At 34.6% G+C, this 20,543-nt stretch overlaps 1 long non-coding RNA gene across 31 annotated transcripts in view; it reads right to left on the bottom strand.

The window, feature by feature from the left end:
• Window positions 1–20,543, bottom strand: part of LOC135299084 (uncharacterized) — a 58,493-nt gene that overhangs the window by 7,610 nt on the left and 30,340 nt on the right. For 13 of the 31 annotated variants that reach the window (XR_010361118.1, XR_010361140.1, XR_010361139.1 and 10 more), the window contains 4 exons: window positions 19,709–19,772; window positions 19,415–19,481; window positions 18,582–18,673; window positions 18,044–18,132 (listed from right to left, as the gene is read on the bottom strand). This is a non-coding gene — a long non-coding RNA (uncharacterized LOC135299084). The remainder of the gene's footprint in view (window positions 1–18,043; window positions 18,133–18,581; window positions 18,674–19,414; window positions 19,482–19,708; window positions 19,773–20,543) is intronic. The other 18 variants (XR_010361138.1, XR_010361119.1, XR_010361128.1 and 15 more) reach the window with 7 other exon arrangements.

Genomic DNA, 20,543 nt, shown 5'->3' with positions numbered 1-20,543 from the left:
AAGGCAATGAAGATGTGATATATCAAAAATTATACTACAGGTTACTAAATCATCTAGATAAATTCTTTAGTAACCATTCTTCCACTGAATCAATTACTTGCCATTCATTGATGACAAATATAGCTTTTTTTACCTGGACCCTGTCAATATTTTCAGTCAAGTCATTACCAGATGAACTTGATTTCAAACACTCTATTTAAAGTTTGAGGATAAACTTTGGACATGAAAGCTTTTCTGTAATTGTAGCTGTAGATCTATTAATTCGACAGGTTGTACAGGTGCTATTCAAGTTCTTGCATCCTAATGTTTTCCTAGTTAATGAGAATCTCAGCTGAAGACTATATAAATTCAACCTTAGGAAAAAAACAAAGCAAAACCCCTCAACTCCCACAGCCCTTTCAGATGAATGTAGCAAAATATATAGTCAGATTCAGTCAGTGGCTGAATCAAAATTATTTTGTTTTATTTTTGATGTTTTCTTGCACATATCAATGTTTTAGGTCTGGAGACCTTAATTACCGTTTTCCTCTTACACAGTACAGCATTATCTTCTAAGCCCCTCCAAAACCACTGTACTCTGGCTTCATTTACCTTCCTAACTCATCACTGCACACCCTTTTTATCTGATGACCACACAGGACCGTAAAAAAGAATCTAGGCAAACTTTTCCAAGAAACTGTTACAAGTCAGAGCATCATCATCTTTTAGGATCTTTCCTAGATGTCATAAATTCTGGGGTTTTTTGATTCCTTCTGATTCAAAATAGGGATGTAGTTCTCACACATCCCAGATTACAGACTACTTTTTTGATATTTCTAAGTAAATCTTTCTTCCTTCCATGTTCTACTTTATATAAATAGCATAGTTCAAAAAACTATATTTTCATGCAGTTCAAATATAGTTCAATATAGTTCAAAAACTATATTTTCATGCAGGAAAAAAAAAACCCTTATTTTTTATGTTTCCTATGGTTTATTGGAGTTTCTTTTCCAGTGGCCTTTCAGTCCAAGGATAAGGTACAAAAGAAATTTTTGTTTCACACAATTCATTGAATCGGGAGGTACTTTTCAGTGTTATTACATACTGCTTTAGTTCTTAGTATTACACTGGCTTTATTCTTCTGTTCATTCTAGACAAGCCCCTGCAAACAGCAGCCACTCTCTGTTTTACACTACTGCCACCCCGTAATGTGGCTGGAGACAAGGGAACATCCCCTGCCCAAGCTGGTGTGACATGAAACAGAATCCAAGATTCTCTAATCTGTGAACAGAAATTCCTTTCAGTTTCTCTTTACAGTGATATTTGCTGTCCTACAGTCTCGTGTTCTACTGTGGTTAGAGAGTTTAGCTCCCTTGTACTGTCTGTCAATCCCTGCTGCAACCTGTGCGTGCTGGCAGCTGCTGCAGGAGGCCACACCAACACCAGGTAAGGTCAAAAGCAACTTCTTGAGCACTAATTGTTCATATGACAAACTAGGAAGATCGAGGAGGACCTTAGCACTGCTTGCAACAGAAGAGCTATACTTGATTATTAACAAGAAATTAATTTCAAACTACTATCACTACTTACAAGGAGCATATTAAAGTTTGTTTTAATGTTTTTACTCAAAACTGGGTATTATCAGTATTTCACAAATTTCTAGTTGTCCAATCCTCCTAATTCCATAAGTGCACTTCTGGTGTGCAGACAGAAATTCAGATAAAGGGAATCACATTCACAGGATTAGAAATTAGAAGTGTGAGTTAACATCTGTACATTTTATCTTGCTATGCTTTTAGATCAAAGAGAACTGTTTATTTCCACACCAGTTTAAGGTTACTGATCTGTTTCACAAGGTTTTTAAGGTATACCGCTTTTTCTTTATACTATATACATACATATACATCTTTGAAAGAACAGAGCTACTTGTTCCTTTTGAAAGGAAGACAAGACACGAAAAAAAAACCACCAACAAAAAAAAAAACAAACCAAACAAACAAAAAAAAATCTCAACAGATAAATATATTAACTTAATCAATGAAGGATACAGTTATCTCTGGTACTGACAAGTCCTAAGAACACTGAAATCCAAGACTGCAGAATTAAAAAGTAAATAATAATTCAGGAAATTAATTAAGAAAAACAAATGTGTTAAATGCTGAAAGAACATGGCTAAGAGCACAGAGAATGATAAGCAGCATTTAAAAAAGTTAAAGTTTTTGTTGCCACAACATAAAACAAGGGCAGCACAATATTCATTGCACAATTATATGTTCCCAAATGTTTTCAAGAAGTTTTTAAATAATTTTAGCAAACAACAAATATATACCTATATATTGTAAGTTGTGATCAACTGGCAAATTATAAGATATTATTTTTAATAGTTTGGTTTTGCTAAAGAAAAATCTAGTCACCAATAATTTTGGAAATATTACTTGGTTAATTGAAAGGCATTCAACTTTCTCTTACTTATTTCATGCTGCATGTTTCCCACTCATCCATCTCTAGTTTTTTTATTAATCTAATATCAAACCAGTCATTCTAACAATTTGTGTATTTTATAATACTGATAAAACCTATTTCAGAGCTTGCACAACCAAAAGCCTAGGAGTCATTTCTGCTGTGGAATTATTATTATTATTATTATTATGGAATTATTATTTCCATATCCTTTAGCTCTGACTTTCTGAAAGTCACATCAAAATATCTTAAGTTAAAGGCTTCAGAAAGTGAGTTTTACAATTACAAATAACGCCACTTATTACACACAAAGTGCTTATTAAATACAAAGTGTTACCAGATTCAGGTATTCCTATTTTTCTTTCCATGCCTGACCTCCTAAAATAATCACATTCCTTACAAGCTCAACATAAACTATATTTGTTATTGGTCACCTCCAGAAAAGAGTCAAATGCATGCCCTTTCTTTGTGTATTTCCTTTGATAGATTTTTGTGGGATCTTTAAATAGCACTGACCTATCAAGAAAGTGTCTCAGTCTCAGTGGCAGCAGTGCTTCTAATTTGTCAACATAAAAAACAGCTCTTTGTCCTTATAAAACAAAATAGTTCTTTATGGGTAAACCTATTCATTAGAACAGTTTTGCACTTCAATCAGTTTTACAGCTTTCTCCAGTTTCATTGTGTCTCACACAGATAACTGTAAGGCCACTCTCTGACCCACACTTCAATTAAAAATATACTGCTTGGCTGAAGGAAAGTACAGTTTTAAACATAAAGCAAAGTTAGACATATTTTTGATTGGATTACACTAAATTCATTATTTTCAAGATATTTGGAGCTTTACAAAAATACCATTTTTCATATTCCATACTTATCTAATTTATGTCCTGAAGAGATAAGGTAATTGAGGTGCTACTCTTTCAGTATTGTTGTCAGTAAAGCCATATTCTTGTTTTCCTCATCAAAAAGAGTATAATAGATTAGCTTTAAAATTTTCCAGTGGTATCACCTGGTCTTGCAAAAAAAAGAAAAATTAAAAAATAAATCAGCACTTCATGAACTAGACACTGTGTTAGTTATATAGAGTCAATCAAAAGCAAACCTTTCAAAGAGACCAATGCAGCTTAAGATCTGAATTTAGAAAGAACTAAACGCATCTGCCTCCCACTGCATTATACAGTCAGAGAATTATCTTCTCTATGATAATACTTTAAATATTTGATAAAGAAGATTTACAAACACTTTCATTCACCTGTCCCACAGGGTCTACCAAATGTCTGTACTTCTACACCATATATTCTGCATAACGTCATATGAAAAACCTCTCTTGCTGAGGGTATCTATCAGCAAGAGAAAAATGCTTACTCAGACAGTTTTCAAAAACCTGCAGAATATTACTTCAGGAAGAATTCAAGATACAAGAAATCAAGACTTTGTCAGATCATTCAAATATTTCCCACAAGTGTTAATAGGTTTCTTCTCTTACTTAACACTTAAAGTCACAATTCTTTTTGGTACCCTGTAATCCTTTCTACAATAACCAGTTATGACATCACAAAGGTGTCACTATCTAGTGAACAATACAGAAGTCTATTTGAGCTCCTGTAGTTATATTTCTGGTAATTATAAAAAAGAAATATTCAGAAAGCCAGATCCTACGTCACAAGGCAGCTCCACCCATGATCTTTCACTTTTGGTCTTCCAGTTGGAGGGGGAGGGCAGAAGTGAGCATGGTTTTGGCAAGACTATTAAATTGAACAATACCATTCCCAAAGCACAACATATTAATATTGTACTTTTAAAGCAAGAAAAAGTAAAATATAGAATATGGCAAATACCACGCAAAATTAAAGCTGACATGCTATGGAAAAAAAACCAAAACCACCAAAACATTCAACGAGCATCAAGGGTGTTTTGCCCTTCAACACCCATCTCGTGCAGCACCAAGACCATCTGACCAATGAAAGAAACATGAAGTTTTGCTTGGTTTCCACTACAACTTTTGTTTATAGATATTGGGTATTTATCAGACAGAGCATGATTCTTATGCATGTATATTTACTTGGGATTTTATCAAAATCTGACCAGATTTAATCCTAAATTGTACTGGAATAGTCATCTTATGTTCCAAATAAAACCAGCAGCATTGCAATTACCTTGTAGTAATTGCTTTTCCCAACACAAAACCTAAAAGCAAGCTGGTCATATCAAATCCATCCCTCATACCCTGGAATAAATGCTTGAGCTGTTACACAGGATTCTGTGTAATAAAGGGCATTATCACAGCTCTGCATCTCAGATACACCAACCAGAAGTTTAAAAAATGATGGTGAGCAGTATTAAATCTGCCATTTAGAGAATAACATTTCAAAATAGATAGCAGGGCTTGGATTTTGCTTGATAGTTCTAGTAGCTTTCAGAAACTGATTTATAACACCAACACCATTTTCACTGTACAGGAACTGAAAATGAACAGTTTGTTCTGTTCTCCATTTTGGTCCATGAAGGAATTTTTGCTGATGAGAACGTTAAATCAGTGTTTGTTCATAATAATTGTTTTGTTTGATTTAAGGCTAGACTGAGGAACATCCCTACTAAATTATTTCTCCTTGCCCCATAACTTCCAGCTGTGCACTGGAATCTCAATGTGTTCCCTCATATCATAATTTGGCTGAAGAAAAGTACATTAGTTATTTTCTTTATATTTTTCACAACATACAGATTTGCAGAACATAGATGAAACAAGGGGGTTTCAAAACCACCAAACATACTGCTTTTCCTCCACTTACTGTCTCCTTAAAGACTTTTACATTCTCTTAAATTAGGGTCTGATATAGAAAGAAGACCAAGACGCTGATGCCTGGACAGGGCGTATCATTGTGTGCCTAGGCAGCTCTTAGAATATTCCATGAGATATATTGAATCCAGAGAATCCAGTGTCACTGAATCACATACCCCAAAAAAATCCAAGTGCCAATAACCACACTGCTTCTGAATTTATTTTTTTTCCGAAGACTTCTACTGTCTTTTTTTCACTGTTCATAGTCTTACGTGAAAGCCTTAAACATACACTATTCTGAAGCCTTGGATCTGTTACAGTAAGGTGTATACCCCACATATCACATTAGTCACTCAGCAACACAAAAAGGAAAGTACAAACATTCTGAAAAGAAACTGTTGTTGTGACAACTTACTGAAAGCCTTTGAGGCCCAGTAGGCAAACTATTAAAGCCAGCTTTGTAACATATTGCATGCTGCACAATCCAGGACCATTCAAATCCTGCATATAAGCCTGCCAGTCAAGCATTTGTCACAGTTGTCACCATAGCTCACAGTTTTTTGGAGACATTCTTCTGCCCCCTTAATAAAAAACACACAGTAACCTTGGGCTAGGTTTAAACCACTTTGTCTGTCAACCTCCCTTTCCAGTGACTACTTTTATCCTAAATCAAATTTTAATATTATCAGCTTAACAGAAGTGAAGACTGCACAAAGCATGCAATTGTAATCTCTCCAAAAAAAAAGCCAGAGGTGCATCCACAATGTGCAAAGTTGAAGAACCCAGCCCACATCCACGGATGCTGCACTGGGTGCCAAAGCTTCTGTGCACCAAAAAAGCTAAACTCTTTCAAAATGGAAATTATACTGTTTTCTCAATTTATCTTAAATTCAATCTGAAATTTAGGGAAACTTAAGAACTAAGAGTATCAGCAGTACCCACACCAAAAAAAAAAAAAAAAAAGGTAATTAAATGAATTCAAGTGAATTTGATTTCAAAGCAGAAAAATTTTCACAAAAATATGCAGCTCAGAAAAGCATCTTACTTTAGAACTTTGCAGGTCTATTTTTTGTTAATATTGATTCTTCTTGGACAGAACTTAGAGGGTTGAAAGGCATATTTGCAACCTTTTCTACAATATGGCTCTATTTGCTTAAGTGCCATAATCCATCTGCAGTCTCAGTATTTAACTGTAAGTGGATGGTATTTATTCAGCTAGTACATTTTTTCTGACATTTATATTACCTCAAAGGACAACACTGCCTTTGGAAATTCTATTTCAGATTGAGCTAATTGAAGTTTTGAAGGCATGGTAATCATGTCATGAACCAGCAGCATGGGTTATGACTTTGAAGAGGTGACGTATCACAGAAATTGATTTTTTTTTCAGCCTCAGTGAAAGGAATCAAGTTACATAAGAAAATAAATTAACTTTAAGTGAACCAGACTGCTAGAGATACAACCTCTAAATGCCCCCCTCCCACAATGTATGTACACACAGATTTTGCAGATGGCTTGTCTTTATGAAAAGAACAAAAGTTATTCTAAATATAGGCTTAATGCTTTTATTGAGTATCTTAGGCTAAAAGTCAGAGTACCTGAAGAACAAAATATATTACAATGCATGCATTATACATTCACACTAAATAATTTACTCCAAAGTAATCATTAGCCCTGAACCTCCTCTACTGAAAAAAAAATCTGTGGAATTTAAACCAAATTACTTGTAATTGATCAAGTTTCTTATTTAGAGATCATTAACCTAAATCCAGATCATTTGAAGCAGCAAACAAAAACTAAATTCAGTTTTCTATCTAAATTGGTATTCTCAGAGGGGAACCATGAAGATGCAACAATTCTGCTTCTTCTACAGGTAATACTATGTCTGTTCTATAAATAATCCAAGGTATGTCCTAACTATCTCTAAAAAAATCCACAGTACATGAAGACAAGAAAGTTCTTATGCTGCATAGCACTATTGATGTGAATTTTCTAAAGAGGTCCACACAGTAAAAAAAAATTGAATTGATCTAGAGTAACAACTGTCTACCGGATTTTCATAAGCGATTTTGACAGGAAAGGAAGAACTTTAGTTACTGCAACAGCCCAAAATGTCTCAACCTTTTGGAGAGGGAACACGGGCAGGGGAAGAAAAGTTGAAAGGACACCTGTTCTGAAGATTGGATTTGTGCTTTCCATAAAATATCTGTCCATTTTAAATTGACTTTGTCTTGAAGAATGAGTTGAAGAGCAGACCTCTTCAGAATTTCAAAATCCCTTTAGACAGTTTTGCTTGCTTTTTTCCTGCTCAAACAATAAATTGCTTTTTCATGGCATAATGGAACAGTTTCAATAAAAGAATGGCAAGTGCCTCCAAACAAATTAGCAAAAGCCTCCAGCTCTAAAATTCACCTATATGGAAAAAGTAGGGTAAAATCCCTCACACTTGAAAGACAGCAGATCTCAGACTGCTGTACCTTTGCAAAATGGAGATACAATATTGAGCTAAGGGAATTCAAGCACATGCTTGTGGCGTATCAAAGAAGAGGCTGATTAAATGTAGCCTCTCTCAGTAAACTCTTGAAGGATCCTTTTGTGAGGATCTGGAGCAGACCTGAGCACAAAACACGTACCAGGTCAACCAACTGTGACAAAACAGAGGCAGACTCTCTGTACGTGCCTAAATGCCCAGAAAATTTTAACTGAAGGCAAGTTAGGCAGCACCATGTCAGGAAGTAATTCCATTTGGGAACTCCATTCCATAGCTGAGACCCAAGGACTTTTGAGGCTCTGGATCTAAGAAAATATGCTATTCCACTGTATATTAACAGAGATTAAACTTTCCATGGCTTGCAGCAATAATACGCACATGTTCTAACTTTACTACAAGAAAAGATTGCTTTGAAACTATTTGAGATCAAATATACAAATGTCTGCTGGGACTAAGTCCTGATTCCTAACATTTCAGGGAGAATAGCCAAAGCACAAATAATTATAAATTAAAATTCTAATTTTATGTCTCAGCCAGGTATATGAATCCATCTTTTACATTTGCTAGAAAGGCATGCATTACTAGAGGTAAATAATGTATTTTCATCAAAGATGGACATTCTGTGTAAAACAAATCTGAAACTTATATCATCAGGAGCAACCTAGGGGAAAACAAACAGAAAATCTGAAATCAATTACTACATAAACAATGAAAAGAAACTTTAAAATGTACCACAGTTTGAGTAGAAAACTTTACATTATATCCTGTTTACCAGTACATAAACCAATTCTTAATTATTTCTAGTAATCCATAATTATATAACAAGTATGACCGTTTCTGAAACACATAGTTAATTTAGGATGGCAAAAATATGGAAAATCAATATGCTTTCACCACAAAGAGACATCACTCTGCAATTAACAGGTTTCTGGGAAGATATACTTGCAAGTCTAAATACAGGGTATTTCCTAGAACTTAATTGAAGCATAAGCTAACAATACTATCAAAGGGTAGGGAATAAACCACACAAAATGAAGCAGGGAAATCTACCTCTATATTAAATAAATAAACATAATCTAATCTGTACTTAAATATTTTCCTTGGTTTATCTTGAATACCAGAGGTCAATTTAAATAAAATTTCAGGAAATTTACTTTAACATCATATGTAAATGTCCATTCATTTACTGGAAACATTTGTGAGATTAAAAAAAAAAAAAACAACCAAAGCTATTCTCCATGTAAGAGAAGGAGAGGAGGCAAGCAGAGATCATGTTTGTGACTGAAGAAATCTTATCTTTAAAATCTTCTAATTTCTTAATCCTTTCTTGTAGGTAGAAATAAAGTTCTGTGTTCTTGCAAAGAAGACTTTCTTTCCAATATTTTTGATTACCCTTGCTTTTATGTTTAAATGGAACTTTAAAAAGATAATTAGAGTCATAGTGCATATCATACGAATATCTTTGAGTCAAAAATTATTTCCTCCTAGCTAAAATCCAAAGAAGTGATTGGATACAAAATTACAGACAAGCTCCTTATTGGTTCTGCTGTAAACACAATCTCAATTTCTGCTGCTGATCTCAGAATGGACTCCACTACTCTGAGGGAAATATTTACTTTGGGAAAAGAAAAATGAAATAAAATCCTCTCTAAACCCCTAGTGCTAGCAGAATAAGTATTGTTTTCTATTAAATCAAGCTTTTGAAAGTTCTTTCCACAAAAAGAGAAATGAGATCATCTTGTCAACAGCAGAGCCTTTAGCAGAACAAGTTTTCACAGAAAACTATTACAAGTGAAAAACTGCAGTGCCATCATTTAAATTGGGATGCTGTATGCAATGACTCTGATATTTTCTTTTCAAAAAATCTACAACCAATACTATTCTATTTTTAGTGGACATAGAAAAGCATGCATGCTAGTTTTGCACAATATAATCCTTGCGAAGAAATCACCTATAATGTCCTGCATAGGATGAAAGTGGAAAAGAGCTACTTAATAAGCTCAGAGTATGGAAGAAAAGGTGATGGATCCTAAGTTTTCTCCTTCCTAATGGTAGAGGAGGCTTTGTCAGTTTTCTGGAGCAACTTCCTCTGAACAGCTCAATCCCTTTCTAGGTAGAAAAACCACCATCCTTTTCCCCTTAATGTTCTAATTAGCCTCCATCATCAACACTTGCAAACTACATGAAGAGAATTTACCAAAAATATTTCTCAGTAATTTTCTGTTTACAGCTAATTGTCTGGGTCTAGAACATACATGTTTCCTTATCTTTAAAATTTTGACTTGTTTTTTACTGAAAAATAAGAAAGAATTTCCAATAGGCTTAAGACATTCATACTCCTCCAGGGGACCTCTAGCTGGCTGCCTCATATTTAGAGGTCTCTTCTAAAATATACCATCATGAAGCCTCTGTAAGAAATCCAAGGCAAGACCCTGGTGAACAACAAGATTATCTGACTGCTGACGTTGGTGTGTAAGAATAGGAGAATGAAACACTTATGTTGATTTTCCAATATTTACTGAGGAAAAGGATCATAAATGGAAGATTCCATTTTAATAGCTTAAAAAAAGAAATTGAAAATCTTATTAGAGTCTTCATTATTTTTAAAATACATGCCTTTATTTTGATGAAATTTTTGATAGGTGTTATCAGTAAAGGTGTTTCTTTAATCAAGAAAAAAACAAACCAGAACATAAGTGAAGCTGACTGACATTTAAGAATGTAAAAGATTCTATTGTGACATCCTACATTCCATGCAGCTAAAGTTTGTCTCAAACTCTGCCACTCCATAACTTCCTGGAGTGAGAAATTTCAGAATTTCTACATTCTGCATAAAAACATACCTATTTCATACTGATCTCATAGTGGTTTCAGGGACTGCCCCTTAACTCGAGAACCATAGAATTTTGTGAGTAACATTTCTGCTTGTCATCACTTTCCTCCTAAGCTATTACTTTTTAGACCTTGATCATATATATTTTTAAGCCTTTTCCTACCAAAATAGAGTCACCTTCATATGGGTTAGTATTCTTCCTCTCCTGAATATTTCAAGATTAAATAGCTTTATCATACTACTTTTTTTATCCCCAGCACTTGAAAACCTCATGAATTTCTGAAATATCGTCAGGTTATGTTTTAAGCAATAAACCAGGGGGATTGTTAAACTCTTGCCACTTTAATTGTGTTGTGGACTTTATGATCCCAGCCAATGTTACAAAATCTGCCAGTAAACATTTATACCATATGAAATTACATTCTGCATGTGCCTAATGAGCAAAGGTGATTCGTTTCCCCCTACACAGAGAAGAAAATTTGCTCGAGTGAAAGGTATCATATATTAATAAATTTCCAGTTTAAAATGTAGTTGGACCTGCTTTTAAAATAAGTGTAACAGTGATAGTCGCTCAAATCACCAGAGATCACTTCCTCCTTGAAGTAAAATATAGGAAGTGCTTATATCCTTGTTATGCACTCTGGTTCTGTATGAATCATTGATGCAACATCTACAAAATTAGGTATTTCAATTACTTTAGGGGAGTGAGAGAATACAGCAGTTAGGTGATAGAAGACAATCTTCTTTACACAGTCTTTAAACAGACTTTCAGATACCACATATGTTCATCTGAAGGAGTTTAGACAGATCTTTCCATTCATTCCATACCATAAAAGTAACTACCTCCCCTCAGAATGAATTTTAGTACAAACTAAATTATGTAAGTATTTGAGAAGAGTAGCATGCCTATTCAGCATGCAGCATATGAATTTACAGCACATTCAGCACAACAATGAAGGACTGATACATTTTCCTAAAAGAGTAAAAGTTGCCAAACACACTGTCATAAACTGTCATTAAGACCTACAATTTTTTTTATAGTTTGTAAACAAAGAAAGCCTAAAGCTGCCAAGTAAGGCTGAAAAGGGGCTGCCAAAGCAAGATGGGAGCTGCAGAAAATTATTTTTATAGGTCTTGGGTTAAGGATTAGATGAAGACATAGAATTAAGGTTAAGAAAACCACACACCCTAGAGCTGCAGTATAAGTAAGGATAAAAGACCTGCCAAAGAAGAAGGCTGACAGAAGAAATTTCCCCTGAAACCTTTCTCTGTAAGTTATGGCTCTTGGTCCATTGTAAAAACTCATCTGATCATCTAGTTAAGGCTGTCTGGGAGAGATTTCCAAAGAGAACCCAGAGCTACAGTATGCATAAATCCAGAAAAAGTCTGCCAAAGGGGATTGCCAAAGGAAATTTCCCTGACAGCTCCTTCCTCTGGGAAACGCCTGCTGGTCCCAGGTTAAGGTTCCACAAACAGTACTTATGCCACTACCTCTGTTCAAAATTCTGTTGTTAGTTTTCCAATAAGCTGTGCAGTCATAGATACTTCTGAAAGAGAATGGTCTTACCATCATGAAGGTCTTCTATAACCCATGGCACTAATCTCAGTTCTGGCAGAATTCACGGGATTTTTCTGTTGTTTCCTTCAGTCTGCAGTGCTATCTCAGTTTTGGTAAAAGACCCTTCCACATGAAAATATTAAGGCCATTCATACCTGAGGGAGGGATAACCTCAGAACCACTCTCACCTTTAAAACCTCATTGTTCTCAATCCCACAGATTCTTTTTATTCCTAGAGATTTGTATTTGGCCACATTCTAGGCTCAGAAAGAAAAAGAGCCCTCCAGTGAATCTGAATCAGCTGCCAATTATATAGATATATATATATATAATTATCCAAAAGACCCCGATTCTTTCAAAAGAGGATTACAGTACTATTTTTCTTTCCCTTACATCTCTGTAGACCAGGAATAATTCCCAGAGAATATGGAACCCAGATAAGGCTGAAAATAAAAGAAGCTTCTATTATACTCACATCAAGGCTAAAAACACAGAGGATAAATGAGATGAGGAAAGCAGTGCCCTGCCAGCTGGAATTTTACCCAACATGTACAGAGGGTAGCAACCTCCTACTTGCTCATTCTTGTACCTTTTACAAGCAATTAGATTTCTAAAAAGGAATTGTAATTAGACTCATAATCAACATAAGTTTCCTCTACAGAGATTTTGATGGATCAGAGCAGACCAATGAAGCCAGTAAAATCTCTCTTATTTCCTGTAACATCTGGGCTGTCAATACCGGAAAAAGTCTAGGTAGTTCACATTTCTCATTTTCTCACAGACTTCTGTTAATTATTAAAAATACTTCTGACATTTTTAAATGCTTAAGGAAATGCTTCTTCTGGTGGGGCAGAATATTTACAGTGCATCTGCAGAGATAGGCCTAGATTCTGGACTTAGAAGGTAAATTTCTTAAAATGTATGGCTATCTGATAAGAACAATAGTTCTCCTACACCTGCCTGCCTGAGCAGGCTTTTGTTTTAGATATTTATGTAGAGGTCTGCAAGGCCCAATTTAGATAGTACAAAAAACAGATGAGAAATGTTTTGTCCATCAACCCTTATCCATAAATAACAGTAACATAATAACTATACACATCATTCATGTTTACTCTTAGTCTGAGTTTATCAGACTTTTAAGCATTTTTTATGAACAGAAATTTCTAGTTTCTCCTGGCAGAAGGCTTTATTTTCATTAAAAGCCCTTTCAGCAATTGAGGAAGGATAAAATAACCTCTACTCAGGGTTAATGGCAACCATAAAGGTTCTTTACTAGCATGCTACTGAAAAATTACAGCAAATAATTTTCATGAAAATAACCTTGTTCATGTTGTGATCTATTACATATTGTCCTGTCTTCCATGATAAAAATCATACCAAAAGATTAAACTGAATCATGACCCAGAATAAGGTCACATTCTCACAGTAAATAACATGGAAAGGGGGAGTTGCAGGGAAACACACATCAAAATTCTCATTAAAAGAACAGCACTCAGTGGCTCAATGAACAAAGTACAAAAATGTATTTTTTAAAAAACTGATTATTCAAAGTGAATGACAGATTCAACATAACATAGTTTTAATTCCTCAGAAAAACCAAGCAAACAAATAAACAACCTGTATTCATGATCTAGCTGAACTTTCTTACTAATAAAAAAAAAAATTAATTACAATCACGCCTGCTTACTTTACTGTAATTTTTCTTATAAGGTCTTACTCACACGAGTTTAATTTTGGTTTTTAGTAATGTCTGATTTTGCATAAAGGGCTTAGATTTAGGTCATTTAAACCACATCTGAATTAAATGTCTTCATTGTAAGATATATAAGCAGGCAGCATGTGTCATATGTTTCAAAGTCATCTACTTTTAAGGGGGCCAATTTGTCCATTCATCTCAACAGAAGCCTTCCTTTTACACTCATCCTTCCTTTTACACTCATCCCTATGCCCATGACTTCTTCTGCTCAAGTTTGCCAGTTTTTCTGCCTTTGAAAAAAAAATTTTGCTATGGGCTCTGTGCAGGTGGTTTTTATAGGAAGAGAGAGTTATCCTCACAGAAGTAGTGATCACTGCATACCTGGCCACTGCACTAGAGATCTAGACTGATGGAACAGCCACTGAGCTCTTCATTTACCACTAGAAGAACTTGAATACATTTAATTTATGGTTGGCAAGGTAACAGGTGCTCTGGGGCCATCTCAACAAATCTTCTGAAAAGAAGTGGCAAAACCAATTCAGAGACTAGCCTTGCTATTTTTTTTCAAGTTCCTTCTCCCTGTTTCCCTGGAAAGAGATTCACAGTGCAAAAAACCAGTATCTTGAGAAAAGACAGCATAGCAGAGGGAATAGACCTAATAAAATACCAGTGGTCACATCAGTTAAGCATTTGGGGGATTTGTTTTATTTTAAGAGAACATAGTTGCTTCTTTCATGAGGAAGAATAAAGGTCAGTGTATGCATTTGTAGTCTTGAATGCTACAGATGATTTCTGCTCCATAATCCAATATGTAAGTACAAATACATACATTTTTTTATTTCTGGTATCTCTTGCTAATAGCTGACTGACAGGACACTTCTGTTTCTCTAACAATGTAATTGTAACCTTGGAATTTAGCCAGAAGTTAGCAAGAAACAGCATGGGGCTGGGGGGAAATAGGTACTAAGATGACAACTAGGGCTCTTCTTTCTGGTTCATTTCAGCTACCTTTGAAATGGAAAGAGTGATATAATACAAAATTCAATTATTAAAAAGACCAGAATAAAATAATGATCTGGATCTGAGAACAATTTTATATTACTTGAATTACCTTTTTACAGCTTATTTTTTAACAGTCTTTTTTCTCCATGAGTTAAAAATCAAGCCTTAAGGCTGCTCAAATGTTTATTATTAATGATGGATCATTAGACATAACTCTACAAAGTCATAAGTTTAGTCCTAAAGAAGTTAAAGAACTTCAAATACTATTTTGCATTGTAACATCGATGTGGCAGAGGATTATGCAAACCATAATCACCCTTTTCCTTGTTCAAATACATTCATTTGTACAGAAAATAGAGGCTCTCAAATTTTCAACTTCTAGCCCAATTTTTTACACAAAAAAAAAGTAATTTCAAGAACCATATAAGCCACTCATTCTCATTCTTTAAATCTTGAGGAGAGAACCAAATAAAAACAATTAATATAAGCAAGCATTGTGTGATGAACGTCTGACTACAATACCCAAACAGCTTGGTAACTGAAAACCCCTGTTGACTTTGTAATTTATCTGGCTTTGTTCACAAGTATGTTTTTGTGGGTTTTTTTGTGTATTAGCTCCAGAATTCATTGCACTCTTGAAACGGACTGGTGAAATCAAAAGCCAACTAAACATGTTAAAGCTAAAATTGGCAAGACACATAAAAAGTGGAGTTACAGTTGTGAAAATGCATCCTTAGGAATATGCCCCACAGGCAGCATTTCAGGGTCTTGTAAGATATATTAGGCACAGTAATAACATTGCCACCACCCTGTAACTCCTATATTCTTCAGTTATTTCATTTAACTGCATAATGGGCAAACTCCTCTGTCCAAAACGGGATGGGAGAATTCATACTCAATCAAAATATAGAATCACGATATAAACACTTCTCATTAAGCATCTACAAAATATGGTTTATACACTCTATTTTCTATGAAATATAAATTCTTTCTATAAACTGGAAGCATTTTTATTGGTGTAATAAAACTTAGCTCATTAACTACATGTTAATGAATGAAGGTTGACTCCAGGAGTCACTTTTTTATCACAGTTATCACTACTATACTACACTACATTAGAAATAATCTTATTTTTGGTTAGTTGTTCTTTAATGCATCCAACAAATACAATTTTCAGCTAGAGTGAAAAAGAAACACTTAAGCACTTCTGGTTGCATAGAATTGATTTGGCAGCTACAATAGATCTACTATATTTAAACCTTCTATGTCCCACATTTTTTTCAGACTTTATTTAGACTAATTTAACATTTATGGAATATTTAAATCAAATGGAAAAGAAATACACTTATTAAAGACCTTGTGCTGAATAATTTTTCTATTCAAGATTGCCTCAGCATTTACCACAGATCATTCCTTTACCTTCTTTCTCATTTCTGACAATAGCTAACAGAATCCATTGCCAAATAGGTCTTAAAATTAATTTATTTTCATTAATTCCTTCCTTAAACATATTTAAAAAATTAGTTCTACCTATGGGCCACATATCTCAGACAGTCAGGCTGTAAAGTACATCTACATTCAGCTCTGGAGTGGGTGTCTGTCCCATTTGAGACATGAGGCCTGAACAATCTGACTAGAAAACAGAATATGTCACTGTTCGAGTTTGGGTCTAGTCATGTCATATCATGTCATGTTGGCCTGTGTCATAAAACCACAAGGAATAGGAAAGAATGTGACATTAAAAATAGGATAGTGAAAGTTTTGTACTGTTAAGCAACTCTAATATTTCCTCTAATATAAACTTACTGACAGATGATTAAATGGAGATACTCACTGAAGTATTGCTACATTTACAGTCAACAGCTTCTTGCTTAACAGCAAAGAAGGTTCACACTTTTAGATAGGCTTATCAGTTGCACAACCATGAATTTCTTAAAATATCCATTATTTTTACTGCAGTACCAAGTAAAATATTTTCAGTGGCTCAGAGACATTTCAGAATGACAAAACACTGACAGAAATTTTAGAAGTAACTACAAAAAAAAAAAAAAAATCAGTATTCACATTCTGAAGTAAGAAAAAAAATACTATAAAATTTTTTTCCACTTTCCTTTGTGCCCAGGACTTTATACAGCAGAAGCAGAAATTAAATGCAAAGACATGGAGAAACTATGAATCTGAGATAAAGGATACAAGGTCAATAGTACCCACCAGACCTTTAAAATGTTTCCATTTGTGTTTCCAACGCACACCAAGGTTCCTCTGAAATTACTCGCTAGGATAATGGCTTAACAAATCTGTCACATTTCATGCACTTGAGAAGTTATTTAGCCTTCATATTGCTTAGTACGTGCCAAGCTTGGTGATTGAGAAGAGCCAGCATGGATTTACTAAGGATAAATCATGCCTGACCAGCCTGATGTTTTTTCCCTGTAACAGGCTGCCCAAAGGGGCTGTGCAGTTTCCAGCCTTGGGGGTTTTCAGGATCCAGCTGGATCAAGCCCTGAGCAGCCCAGGCTGACCTGAGGACTGACCCTGCTTTGAACAGTGGGTTGTACTAGAAACCTCCTGAGATCCCTTCCAAACGGAATTACCCCACAATTCTGTTAAATTAACATTCAGTGGATCAGTCGTATACATTTTCCACTGCATGTGACAGCATACAAAATGACCTACAGGTGAATATGAATAAATTATCTGTATGAATATAAACCAGGTATCAATACTACTAGGAATAACAGACACAAAACAAAGCTTAGAACACTTCACATTTTTTAGAATCTTCCATGAAAAAGAACAAGAGAAGCCTGAAAAGAAACTGCCAAAGGGTGAATTTTTTCAACTCCTGCCTTTCCATATCCATTCATTTATAATGAGTCACTATGAAAAATTAAAAAAGGTTCTTAAATTTTATATTCTACATTCTACTGTTTAATGAAATGAATTTTCCCCTTTTTAACTGGAAAATAAAGGTTGATAGCTACTATAAAAACTTAGCTCTGTAATCTAACCATATACCGCTATAATACACTAAATGCCTGATGGGAAGTACTAGACTATCCAAGAGACTGAAACAATCACAAGTCAGCTTGGCCCTCCTTCCTGTACTCCTTCCCCACCAAATCATTATCCATACATCACTGAAGGATTCTGCAAGAGATTAGTTAAACTTTTTTCTTAAATAAAAGCTATTGGGGTAGCATGGAAGGTCTCATGGAAGGTAGCATGGGTCTTTTTGCAAATACCTGACACAGGAGCTCAATGCCATACTTCAGATAAGGAATGCAGGATATCCACAGGAGCCTTCCTCCAGGAAAAGTCCATAAACTCAAAGCTGTTTGATGAGAAAATAACTTTTTCTGAAATAGCAATATAACCGGTATATCCCATAACAAAAACACACAGAAGACTCCTACAGATCTCACCATCAGTATGACAATTCTGTATCAATTTTTTTTCTTATCAGTTTTAGCTGGATTAATATAGCAGTAGCGACCTGTAGAGATTTTTCAAGTTCTGTATTTATACACCATGCAAAAGGCATTTACTTGAGTTATGTTAAAGGGACATATCCCATAATAACAAAAAAAATTAATTAAAACAATGAACAAAGAAAATATTAAATGGAAGACAACTTTGCAAAAAAATCATACATTCTCCAAAACAATATCATGATCAAGGCAAATCTTTCTTGATAATTACAAAAACAGACCCTCAACCAAATTAACTGAGGCTTCTTTGCACATTACTAAAATGGGACTGTTTGCATTTTAAAGCTCTTACCTTGACAGAAGCTCCAGATCACCCTGTAGAAGGTGGATGAAGTAAGGAGTCAGGTTTCTGCTGATCCGTTCTCATTCTGCTAAATCACACTGCTAGGACACAAATATGCATAGAACACTTACTTACTCTTGGTTACAAGTCAACCAGGTTCTGTACATACAAAAAACCAAACAAACAAAACAAAAACCCTCAAAGTTGGTTACATTTAATAGAGCTTGAAGAGAACTGGCTTTCATGACTCGTCATGCCTATTTAGAATGTAATCACTTCCCACATTATTCCATAATGGACCTAAGACATTTTGAGATTTTCATGCAGCAAATAAAAAGAGAGCAGACAGACAGAAATGACTCCTTGTCAGTCTCTCTGCCCATTTCAGTCTCATTTATAAAAATAACTGTCAAGGTAACTACCTAGACAGGCTACCTTATTTTGACTTTCAGATACTTCTTACAGGTCATTTATGTGAGAAATTAACCTTGAATAGGTCAACATATGATTCCTGAGTTGGAATAGTATTTCCAGATAAATTTTTACAGGCTGCTCTATTTCCCCACAAGTTCTGTGCACTTTTGAGTTTAAAAAAAAAAATAAATCAAAACCACATCTTTAGCAGTTCAAATAATTTATTATCTGGTGCACAGAAAGGGTAAGTGGAGCTTAAAGAACGAAATAGGTATATAGAATAAAAAAAATAATATCTAAGACCCCTAATTTTATTTTCTGCAAGGATTGAGAATACAATGGATTCATTCTCTAGAAATATAAAAGAAAAGGTAAAGAATGACCAAATGAAAATGACCTTTAACTACTGACTTAGAAAACTCTTTTACCTTTAATACAAAGTTCTTATGTGATGCTTTGAAAATCATTTATATATTCTTTGTGTTGCACCACTGCCTGTGAAGTACAATGCCATAAAAATTATAACAACTGTAATAGTTTTAAGATTTGCATGTTACTCAACTCTTTTTTTTTTAATTTTAGAACAAAAGAGGACAAAAATAAGTACATTTTCAGTCAAAATATTATTCTCTCACACAAAGAAAATAATGTAAAAAATTCCTTCCAATTAAGTATTTGAGAAAAATATTGAACAACATTTTAGAGGGCAAAATCTACGTCACCTGGACAGCCATATGGAGCTCACTCTGTGGTCCACATGCAAACTCTGAGCTTAACAGAATTTACCTACAGGATAAGCAACCGTATTCTCAGTAACTTATAAAAGGCATTCCCAAAAAGATCTGAGCTTAACAGAATTTACCTACAGGATAAGCAACCGTATTCTCAGTAACTTATAAAAGGCATTCCCAAAAAGATCTGAGGATTTGCTTTTGCAAGCCTGTGCAAAATTACAGTAATGAAAGGTATGTCTCCACATGCTAGCTGAAATGTCAAGATTACCAATACTTGACTGCTGCATTTCCATTAAGACTGATCTAAGAACTTGATGTAAATTTTCCCATTTCAGTGGTATTGATTCAGACCTTCAGGTTTTTATTTGCCTTTACTCACTGGCACCCTGTGCTCATCATAAACTTGAATAAATTATTGCATGCTCACTATTCTTCACCAGATATACAGGGTGAACTTCTACCAAGCTGCACAAGTGATACCTGAATTGCCCCATACTATTTTCTCTTACACATAAGCCTTCAAAATTTTTAACGAAATAATTCTTACACTGCAAATTATACCAAATAATAGAAAAATTATACCAAGTGAGGTAAAATAAAGTTACTGTTATTGACACCAGCAGAAATAAAACAGGACACAACACAAGAAGGATGAATTAGTGAGTCAGCCTCAATGAAATCACGGAATAAAACATGAAATATGCCAATATATCTTTGAAGAAAAAAACCTCTGCCACAACATATCATTCAAAATAGTAATAAACCATTCAAAAACAGTGATAAATTATGGTACAAGTAATGATTTGAAAAATGGGATGAAAAA

This window comes from Passer domesticus, chromosome 4 (assembly GCF_036417665.1).
Source record: "Passer domesticus isolate bPasDom1 chromosome 4, bPasDom1.hap1, whole genome shotgun sequence".
Lineage (NCBI taxonomy): Eukaryota > Metazoa > Chordata > Aves > Passeriformes > Passeridae > Passer > Passer domesticus.
This window is presented reverse-complemented; position numbering and strand designations above follow the sequence as displayed.